The 11243-nt window shown below is 34.0% G+C and overlaps 1 pseudogene; it reads right to left on the bottom strand.

The window, feature by feature from the left end:
* Window positions 1–2113: 2113 nt before the first annotated feature.
* LOC18052548 lies at window positions 2114–10952 on the bottom strand (annotated as a pseudogene).
* Window positions 10953–11243: the final 291 nt, after the last annotated feature.

Consider the following 11243-nt stretch of genomic DNA (forward strand, 5'->3'; position numbering starts at 1 on the left):
TCCCGTCGTGCGCATGCTAGAACTGTTGAATTTCTATTGTTTGTTCACTACGTTACCCAACACCAGAAACTGGGGGACCAATGTTTGAGGAATATATTTTGACAAGACCAGCCATGATGAGCAAGTATCCGGCAACAACATTCCGCGAACATGTATATTCTGCAGAAGACAGGTAGCAGGTGAACACGAGCAGGAATATTCTGCTCGTTCACGAATGTACCCTCCACGGAGCCACAGTGGGAGCCGGCCTCATAATAGGAGGATAAAGCCATTCCTGCTAGAGGTTGAGGTGGGGAGATCCGGTGAATGACAGTTGGCGAGACGTGCACTCCTGCCCGAGAATCAAGGCACGAAGCCCATCCAGCCACGACTACGATAATGAAGCATCCACTTCCGAGAGTTGGGGAGGTGATGGACATGGATTGTGGGAAGGCCCAGATTCAAGGGAAGCCTATAAAAGGGTAACCAACGAAGGTAAAAAGGTTAGACTTTTGATATTAAAACTAAGACAAAAAAAAAGCTCTTGATTGAGAGATTGAAAACGAGCCATAAGATTAGTGGCCGATTTTCCCAGGAAAGTGAAACCTACATTTCTGACTTGAGCGTCGGAGGGTTTACGCCGGAAAAACAACCGGCGTGCTCTGACTTGTTTCTGTGTACGCAAGAATCTGTGGAGAAGAGGTCTTGCAAGGAGGGATCCTGGTCATGGTAGAACTAGTTGAGGAGAGATCCTGGTCTTGGACGAGCAAAAAACCAGAATCTCGCATCAACAAACATCAATGGAGAAAAACCAGCTTCTCTTGCGAGTTGTAAACCAAAATGTAAAGCTTCCGCCTCAGCCACATTAACGTCATTAGAATAAACACGAATGTCAATCCCTGCTAACATGAGTAAACTTTCACGATTGCAGATCACTGTCCCATAACTAACCATACCGTACTGAACATTAACAGTTGCATCGCAATTAAGCTTAAACTAACCAAATCAAGGACCAATAGGGAAAGAAACATCAGCACACAAGAAAGACCGTCGTAAAAGAGCATCAAACTGCCGTTGAGCGCAATAGGGAGAAACAATAGGAGAAAGAAACATCAGCACTCATGGAAGACCTTCGTAGAAGAGCATCAACTAGCTCTTGGGCACAAGATATAACTAAGAAAAAATTAGCAGCAGCCTCGTCCTACAAAATTTTGTTCCTCTGCCCCCAAATCTCCCACGTGAGCAAAACAAAGAATTAAAATTCATCTGAAGAAAAGACTGAACATATATTATCCCACATATCCCTGAAGAAAGCAAAAAATATCCAGAAAAAAGGGATAAATCCCACACATCAGAAGCATGCTTATAAACAAATAAGGCATGCAAGACTGACTCACCAAGGCCACCACAAAGTCTACGTCTTCCTGCTTCCATCCAAATTTGGTCTTGAATGGATTTGAGAGCACGCTTAGCTATATGATGTGCCGCTTCATTCTAAGACCTTGGCGCACAGCTAACCTCGATACTAGTATGATTAATGGACATCTAGGCTCTAACATGTTCAACGACCCATCCCACTTTACTTCTCCAATAAATATTATGATTCTTCAGATTCTGCATTTCATCTAAAGTATTTAAGTCACTACTCAGTCTTCGTTTCTAAAAATTTAGGAGTGGAGCTTCTAACGCCTCTATAAATACCTTATGAAGCCCACTTTTTAGTTTTTATAGCTCTTTCTTTCATAAAATTGAAAAAGAACAAAACAAATATAAATAATTTAATTAAAATTACTCGCTTAAAATAAATTAATTAAATTGTGAATATATTTTTCATAATAAAATTCATATTATTAGGGAATTTATTTTTTATTGTTTAAAAATTATTTTGATCTAATAAAAAAATAATTATATCATATATTAAAATATAAAGATAGAATTGATGATTTGTAAAGGCATTTTATCCTTTCATATTATTTCTTATAGCACCAGGACTACGATTATAAAAATAAAATCTTATACGAATATCAAAAGGGTGTGAAAAAGATTACTCAAAATTTAATTCAATTTGGTCTCAGCTAATAAATGTGGTACAAAGTTGGACAATTGACCTAATTATACCAGACCAGCAAAAGCCCAAGCACAAGAAACATCCAAAACAGAAGCGGGCGAATGAAAACTTCTAGCAAAAATCATAGACCTTTTATCAAAGTACGACGGAAGCGAGTAATATATTCCATCACAAATATGAAAGTATTTAAACAAAAATACAATGGGCAAGTTACAAGTAATAAGAAGAAAGCACAAGGTCTCTTAAACAATACATGAACAAAAATACTAAAATAAAATAGCAACATGATTAACTCTTAAAACCCTACACTTAACGCCTAACATGTGTGTGTAAGTCTTTGTGAGGATCTCTATCATCTTTCTCCATGATAAAGTCAAGAGGCCAAAAAGAACCAAGCCACTACTCACACTTGATCGATCTGTATATATGTCGGACAAATAGCAGAGAGGCTCAGAAACCAATCGTCCCAAGCATAAGAAAGAAGCCATAGCAAATACAAGCCATGTACCCAAAGAAGAATGAGGTCTGCATAAACCCAGACATATCTAAACATGCATAATAATAGTACAAGCAGTATGCATAGATGAAAACGCCAGTAGATCCACTACAAAGGAAAGATCTGTGTCAATATTAAGATTACAGATCAGTTTAAAGGACATTAAAGTTTATTCCAAGTTTGATTAGTTTGGAGAAAAAAACAAAATACATAATAAGTTTGCTAAGTAGATAAAATATGAAGACTAACTGTAAATCCCCTCTCCAAAGTGGTAGAGGCGTAATAAAAATCTGATGTAGCAATTCTAATCCCCAAGCTAGATTCACTCTATAGCTAATATAAAGACAGCTGGAGATACCGCTCTTATTCTACTATTGGCATCAATTTAAACATGATGAAACTCAAGTGTTGTGCTCATTATGTAAGACATGCCTACTTTTCTTATTCCACATGTTATCAAGTACGATAATCCAGAAGGTCATTCTACTCTAGCCTAATTTTGACAAACAACCCTAAAGTGTTTCCCAAATATTCACTATCAAGGACAACCCAGTGATATATATTAATACACACTAGTGCTTTCTAAGATAACCTAAATAGTGCACAAGTTAGTTGGTTAAATGAGTTAAGTCTCTTAGGGTGTTACAGGAGCTCTTCGGATCCTGTGCCACCACATCAGGGTTTGGGAACCATTCGATTACCTTCCAGGGAGGGGCGTAAGAGTGAAATAATAATTGATAAAGATATTGTAGAACATTGAATAACTAAGTTCTCAACCTTTCTACTGATAATATATTTTTAAGACAGTGATGCACACAATTTATGTCGTAGTGGAAGTTTACCTGAAATATTCAACATCAATCATATCTCATGAAATCCTAATAATCTGATAAAATGTTTGTTCCTCCAAATGTATTACTCAAACAAGATCAGGAAGAAAGTGGACAAAGGAAAACAAACCAAAGGTAAACTACTAAGGTTAAACTAACCAAACCAGGGAGCTGAAGTGTAGTAAAAGCATCTAATAACTGAAAAGTATACTTGAAAAAAAAAAAAGCTATCCTACAACTGTTGTAGTTAAGATCTAAATTTCCATGAACCTTCAACAACTAGGAAGCACCTCCAAGAGGTAGTTGGTCTACAAATATGAATAAATAATTTAACCTCAGAATTATATGGGTAATCTTTTAGTCCAATAAGTTAATCCCTACAGAAAGTCAATACGTCCCAAGGTGCAGACTACCAAACTCACTTCACAACAGAATATAGAGGTGATGAACACAATGTATTGAGATTGTACTTTATAACATAACCTAGCATTTGTTGAGTCAAAAGAAAACGATAGATAAATAGATATATTGAGAAATAGATATTGATATGCTTTCAAGACCTATGAACGAGAGAGATTACTGGTTGTAACAACAAAACAACTTTCATAGAGAAAAAAAAAATTAAGTCACTAGTTATCAACTATGACAATTGAAAGCCTTCAGTTATAAAGCATAAATGGGAAATAAGTAGTTAAACATGGGAAACAAAGTTACAAAACTGTAAGAAAAATTCATAATTTCATATTCTGATCATTAACCAGAGAGGGGGGAGATCAAGAGAGCTTATGTACCTCCACCACCATTCATGATCTTCAGCTGCAAATTGGAAGTAGGTCAAAGCCACAGTTATGAAAGTCGTGACAATTAGAAGAATGATGAAGACAATAAAGAGGATGTTGTATATTGTGTACATCATGTGGCCCCAAACACTAGCAAATATATAGTAAAGCTCAATGTAGATGGCACTAAATGGAAGGAAACCTGCCATTGCCATCTGAGGAATGGCACTCTTATACCAAGGCAGCGAAAGGATCTCTTGAGGGTACTTGGTTGTACGGCAAGGAGTCTGGAACTATGCCTTACTGTTTTTTTCCAGCAATACCACCCAACACAAGTAATGGTGATGTGACTAGTGTCCATATAAGAACTATCACTACAATTGTGCCAAATGGCAATGCTGCAGTCGCACTGTAAGCAATTGTAATAGTGTTAAGGAAGCAGAATGTCAAGAATAAAGGACCACAGAAAAGGTATTTGGTCAGCAACAGATTCCTCACTTGTCAAACCAACATTTAAGAATACATTAGTTCCCAACAATCAACTTTAGAAGCCTCAAGCTAGCAGTTGCAAACAAAGTTCATCCATGTGTACCCAATTTATTCATTCAAGCTGACAATAGAAAGAGGCTGTTGTATATCCTACAATCCCAGAAGTGAGAGCATATATGACCACCAGTGTTGTAAATAGAGCTCATCGGTTGTATGGATAAAATACACCCACAAGTGCAAGCATAAAAATAAATACGGTGCTGGAATCAAATGCAATCTAATTAGAAAGTGGGGGCTAATGGTTGGAACAGAAAAGGCATTATAACAAACTGAATGAAACTACATAGATCACAGTCTAAAAGATTCTTACAGAGTAAACAATTGTGTGCCATAACCAAGGGCTGCAGCAAACAACGATTTATATTTAGGGAACCGAAACACATCACCATGGATGTACTTCCATCCAGTCACTTTTTGGTCATCAGCAGCTTCCTCATCTTGGGCATACCTCTCAACAAATGAAATATAAAATACTTAATAAAGGAAAATGAATATCAGCAAATACAAGAATAAATCCCAAGAATGAACGTGTATAGACTTGACTTTGAAAAATAAATCTCACTTCATGAAATCATTCTTCAGAACCCGCATGAGAATCGTTGCAAGAAAACCAGTCAAAAGAAGAACCGTCACACACGAATTTATAATAGAAAACCAATGAATTTCCAAATGATGTGGCAATGAAGAAGACATTGAGTATTTATCCATCCTCTTCTAAAAAAGGGTGTCAGTTTCTTTCCATTTCACGTTGTACATGAAATCCACATCTATCTCCTTGTCCTCAGTCAAGTCCACCAAAAAATGAGGATCCATTCGTGTGCTAATCTCAATCACACGGTCCTTATTGTAAAGAATATCAAATTGGATATGCTTGTAAATAAAGTATTTGTACTCACTCGAGTGAGTCTTCCTTTCCTTGTCAACTTTACCAATGAAACCTCAGATAGGTAAGTCATCATAGTACATTTGGAAATAATAGTCCTTTTCTACTGCATTTCGGAACTGAACAACTTCTTCCTTGCTCAGCTTCTTTCTGCAAACAACAGCAGACTCCTTGTCATCTCTGAAGTTGAGCTTATATGGAGCACTCACGAGACGATCCCCATTCAGCACCTCACCAAGTGCTTCATTTTTCTCTTTAATTATGGAATCTGCAATACAATACAATTCAAAATCATCAATATAATAAACCAAGATAGGAAAAAGAAAGATCTTTGAGCTAAATTAAATATATAGTAATAATTGCAATGACCTCCCTACATGCTACAGAGGATGTTTCTGAGCAATTTTAATTAAACCTGAAGAAGTGAGAGGTATCTACATTTTAGTCAAACATTATTGGTCAATCAAATGTACCTAATGTTGTTTTACTCTTAAGCCTCTAACACTAATTGAAATGAAAAATAAAATTCAATTCTTTTAGCAACAATTAGAGCAAAAGATTAAGAGAAAGAACCTGGGGAACAGAATGGCAGATCGAAGTAGCGATAAGTTTTACTGAAATCAGATAATACAAAAAAAAACAAAATTAGCATCAAAATTATAGCTTTTTTTAAAGGGTATGTTTGGCAGGATATTGGCAGATATTGATAGACCATTTCCATTTCTGAAAGCAAGAATGTATGAAAACATGGGCTCGACCCAAAAATTAAAAGAAAAAAAATCGGAAGGGATCCGTATCTCAGATCCAAGGACAGAACTTAAAGACAGAACAAAGGGAAATAATAGAGTTGCCTGGGGTTGTGGAAAGGGCCAACTTTTTCACTTTTTTTCTTTTACTCTCCTTTTCGTTCCACTTTCGTAGTTTCTTCTTCTTGTCAGTTCGTCTTTTGGGGTAAATAAATTCATCCCTTTATTAATGTTTGATCCGGCTTGATTTGGTTCAATAGTTTAAGAACCGACTAGGTTTTTATTTTTAATTTTTTTTAACTCGGATCGGTTTTGTTATAGATCTAAATATAGATTGAATTTATTCTAAACTATATTTAGATCTATAATAAAAATTTAGATTTGTAATTATTTCAGATTCGTTATGGATTCATATTTTTCGCTATATAACTAGATTTGAAATAAAAGATAAAGATCTTTATCTGCTCCAAATTTAAAAAGAAAAATTAAAATCCAAATCTACTTTAAATCTGTCATGAATTCTAAATCTCAATAATAAGATAGCAATAATTTTTTAAAAAGAAAATTAAAGACTAAAACGCATTGGTAACAATTAAATTATATAATTTGTATAAAAAATATAATAAGTATTGTAGCTTCCACTTTTACACCAAAACAAACAAATAAGAAAGATAATAAAATATTTATAAAAAGTAATTACACGAATATGATCATTGTAATATTTTAATGTCTCATTTACCATCCTGAATATCCACGGCACATCATCATCATCATCAATATATCATTAAATAATAACATATAAGTTAAATATGATTTATTATTTTTATTAAGACTATATTTAACTAAATATATTACTAACATAATTATTTTATAGTTGATAGCCACCACTGATTAATGATTATACAATATAAATAAGATTATGAGAAAATGATAGGAAAAAAAAACTCAAGTCTAGAGATTTTCCTATCAATTAAAGGACTAATCCAAGCATTCAAATGAAGTGGAGGAGCGAGAGTAGGCTAAAGAGAAAGAAAGAGACTAAATTTAAGAGTGAAAAACTTAAAAAAATTGAGCCGGCTGTTCTAATTTTATTTTACACTTAATAAATTTTTGTCTTATTATCATTTAAATACCTTTAAATTTTAAAATTCTTAAATACATGTCATGCCCTACTATACTATGAATAAATTTTATTTTCATTTATAATTACATAATTGTTCAGAAATTTTTAAAATAAAATTAAATTAGATGGTGAGTGATATGGATCTAGATTTAGATTTTAAGATAAATCCAGACTTAGTCCAGATCTACCTTAGATCCACGTATCGATATCCAAATTCAATTCAAATCTATTTTAGTCCAGCCCAAATTCAAATGATTGGATTTGAATCGTATGGATCTTGGGTCAGATCTGATCCATTGTCGTTCATACTTATGAGTTATTTATTAAATAAAATTTTTTGGTAAATTAATTGATATGTGTACTATTATCGTATCCATGATGAAAATGGTGAGAGATGCATATTTATTTGTTGCACGACGTGTTAAGTACATAATGGTTGTCAAAGAATTTATAATTAAGCTCAATCCAATTAAAAAAGAAGAGAAATTTTAATTGAGTTATTTTTTAACCCATAAAATTCATTTAAACTCAAACCTAATACGTATAGGAGGGGAAAAAAAACATGACTCTCACAAATCAAGACATTAGTGTTAAAACAAACAAAGTGAGACAAATGCTCTTTATATGTATTTTAAATGGAAATTAATGAAAAATAGACAAATCAATGTTTGGTCGAGTAAAATAACGAATAAGTATTTGAACTCAATAAAAATATTATAAGAATTTCATTTTCATCCTCAATTATTTATAATTGAAGAAGGCGGTCTTCTCTTTTATGATATACATAACACATATTATGTAAATAATTGAGGAAAACAATCTTCTCCTTTATGGTACATATATATAATATAATTTTACCTATAATTCCATATATGATATACATATAGTAGACTTGTAGATGCATTACATAAAAATAGAATACATATCCTATATAAATGCGTTACAAATTAATATTATTGAGTATTTTGGATCAAGTGCCAAATACTACAAACCTCTCTCTCTCTCTCTCTCTCTCTCTCTCTCTCTCTCTATATATATATATATATATATATATATATATATTACACGTGGAAAGTGTATGAATTCAGGAAAAAGACAAAGGTAATAGTAAAAGGGGTTGTTATGCAGAATTTAAAATTTAAACTTTAATATTGCAATAAATAACCAATTTTAAAATTTATTTTAATTAATTCAGTACGTGGCGTTGTTACCAGATCGATGTAGAACTTAATCTGCCTTTGTGACCAGATCTGACTTAGAACAGATCAATATCACGCACGTTCTGTTTTCCAGCCGATATACCCTTTTTAAATTTCTTTACAATCTTTAAGCAGAAAATGTTTTTTTTAGCAAGCCTAGCAACAGATCTAAAGGCTCATAGATAGTATTAGATCTGGATCCCAGAAATAATACTCTGAATGGTTGGAGGGAGAAGAGAAGATACAACAGAAGACAGAGATCCGGTCTCTTTGCTTCTGAGGAACGTAACAATTTATACGGCAGATCTGATACAAATCAGTCTGCAAAGTATGCATAAAAATTTAAATTACTAAAATTTAAATGCTTTAAAATAAATTACGAAAATTAAATTGCAGAAATTTAAACATACAGAACTTTAAATTTATTACAAACTTTAAAAGAAATTACAAATCTTACATTTGATTTTCCTTGCTTTGTTTTTCTTTAAAGGAAAGTATTACAAAAGAAATGGGAAACTAATCTGAAGTCGTCTTCCGATTCCTGATTCCCAGAGAGAGAGAGAAGGAGAAGAATGAAGAAAGAAAAAATAGAATTCAAAATCTGAGGAGTCTAAGTCTTCCTCCCGATTTAAATACAAAGACTGGATCTTTAACTGTAGCGAGTCTGTAACTTCACAACTGTAGCGAAACTGTAGCTTCATCATTGTAGCGAAACTGTAGCTTCATTACTGTAGCGAAACTGTAGCTTTAAAATTATTCGGGTGAAGAGACATGTGCGCTCTCACTTGTGTCCAGAGGACTACCCGGCAAAATAATTACAAACAATTTTACTTTTACTTGTTTTTTTCAACGAGAAAGAAATAGTACAAATATTTTACAAATAATATTTTAGTGCTTTATTGGAGGGAAGATCCCGAAGCAGTCGTCTTCATTGTCGTCACCAAGAGATATAAAGGGCTCTGCACTTTCGTTGTCGGATGAGCTGGCAACAGATGGCTCAGATCTAGATGCAAGCAGCTGTTCCATGACTTTAAAATATTCTTCTTCTGTTTTGGCACTTGCCAATAGAGATTGGGCTTTGGATTTTTGGGTAAGGAAGGTTCCTTGGGCTTTAATATCTTTGATGGTTGGGTGTAGAAGGTTTTTTTAGGAGAGCCAATTTTTAATCATATTAACAGTCAATTTGGACTGTTCATCAAATTTTGACCACCATTTGACTTTAAAGGTTCTTTGTAAAATTAGTTGGGCATCTTGTGGATGGTATCGGAAGTTCCACATCCATACCCAGGGAAGAAAGAAATTTGTACAGAATCAGAGAAAATGAGGAAATCGTTTCTCAGATTCTGTAGGTACATAATGGGTTTTAAAAAGATTTAAGTACTGGATGGCATTTGGGTTGAGGATTTCAGGGCATGGGCCGAAATAATTCCACCACTGCTGGAACCAGTTTGGAAGGCTTTGGACGGTTATTTTTTAGTTGAAGAAAAATAACCAAGAATGGGTTTTCTTTGGGTTTTGGATAAAAAAAATGTGTTAAACCAGGCCTGTTGATAGTCCCAGTAAGAATAGGACAGGCAGTGTGGCAAATGCATTTGAAAATTGGAGGGGAAGGGTTTTAGTTTATGGAGTTGGTCTCCCTATTGTTTTGGGCTCAAAACCTTTAGGATAGTGGCAGTGGAGTAGGTTGGTTCTGTATGGGCTTCCGTAAGGAAGAAATGTTTAAATTTTACAGACTCAGTAGACTTCAAAATGCTTTGATAATAACACTGGGGCTTTGTTAAGTCCCAAGGTTTGAAAAACCATCCCTTAGGGAAAATATTTGAAATTGCTTGAAAAGGATCAGTGTGGTAAAAACCATCTTCCATGGATAAAATATTTTGAAAATGGGCTTTATCATACCAATCCGAAGTTTTCTTTGAAAGCTTTGTTTGGCAAAGAACAATCTGATATGATGAACTTTCTCCAGAAAGAACAACATTTTGTGAAGAGGCTTTAGAAATTTCTTTAGAAATGGATTTTTCTTCTTTAGGGGAAATCTGACTTTGAGAAAAGCTTTGTAATGCAAGCATAAGTTCAGGGGATTTAGAAATGGATTTCATCCATTCATTTACCTGTTCTTGAGAGGCGATGGCTTTAGATTTGGCTTCTTCGTCTTCAATCATATCGATCCATGATTTGATTGGCATGGCTGATGAAAGTAATTTTTCTTTAGGAGGGGAAGATTGGGAGGCTTTAGAAGGTGTCTGGGACACAGGGTCTTTGAGGATCCCTTTCCCTTTGTTGTTCCTTTTAGGCAGCATTTATATGTTTTGAAGGAATTCCCTGGTTAGAAAATCAGGGAGAGAATTTGTATTTCCTTTAATAAACTCAATATCAAAATTAAAAACACTCAAAATGACTTGCCATCGTGCAAAAATCTGTTTCGATGCAATGTTTTGAACATCTTTTTCTAAAACATGTTTTGCAGCCTTGCAATCTATTCTAAGCAAAAATTTTTGATTTAACAGATCGCTTTGAAATTTCGAAATGCACAGAACAATAGAAAGAATCTCTTTTTTTATAGTAGAATAGTTTTTCTGACAATCATTCCA

This window comes from Citrus clementina, unplaced genomic scaffold, assembly GCF_000493195.1.
Source record: "Citrus clementina cultivar Clemenules unplaced genomic scaffold, Citrus_clementina_v1.0 scaffold_2, whole genome shotgun sequence".
Taxonomy (NCBI): domain Eukaryota; kingdom Viridiplantae; phylum Streptophyta; class Magnoliopsida; order Sapindales; family Rutaceae; genus Citrus; species Citrus x clementina.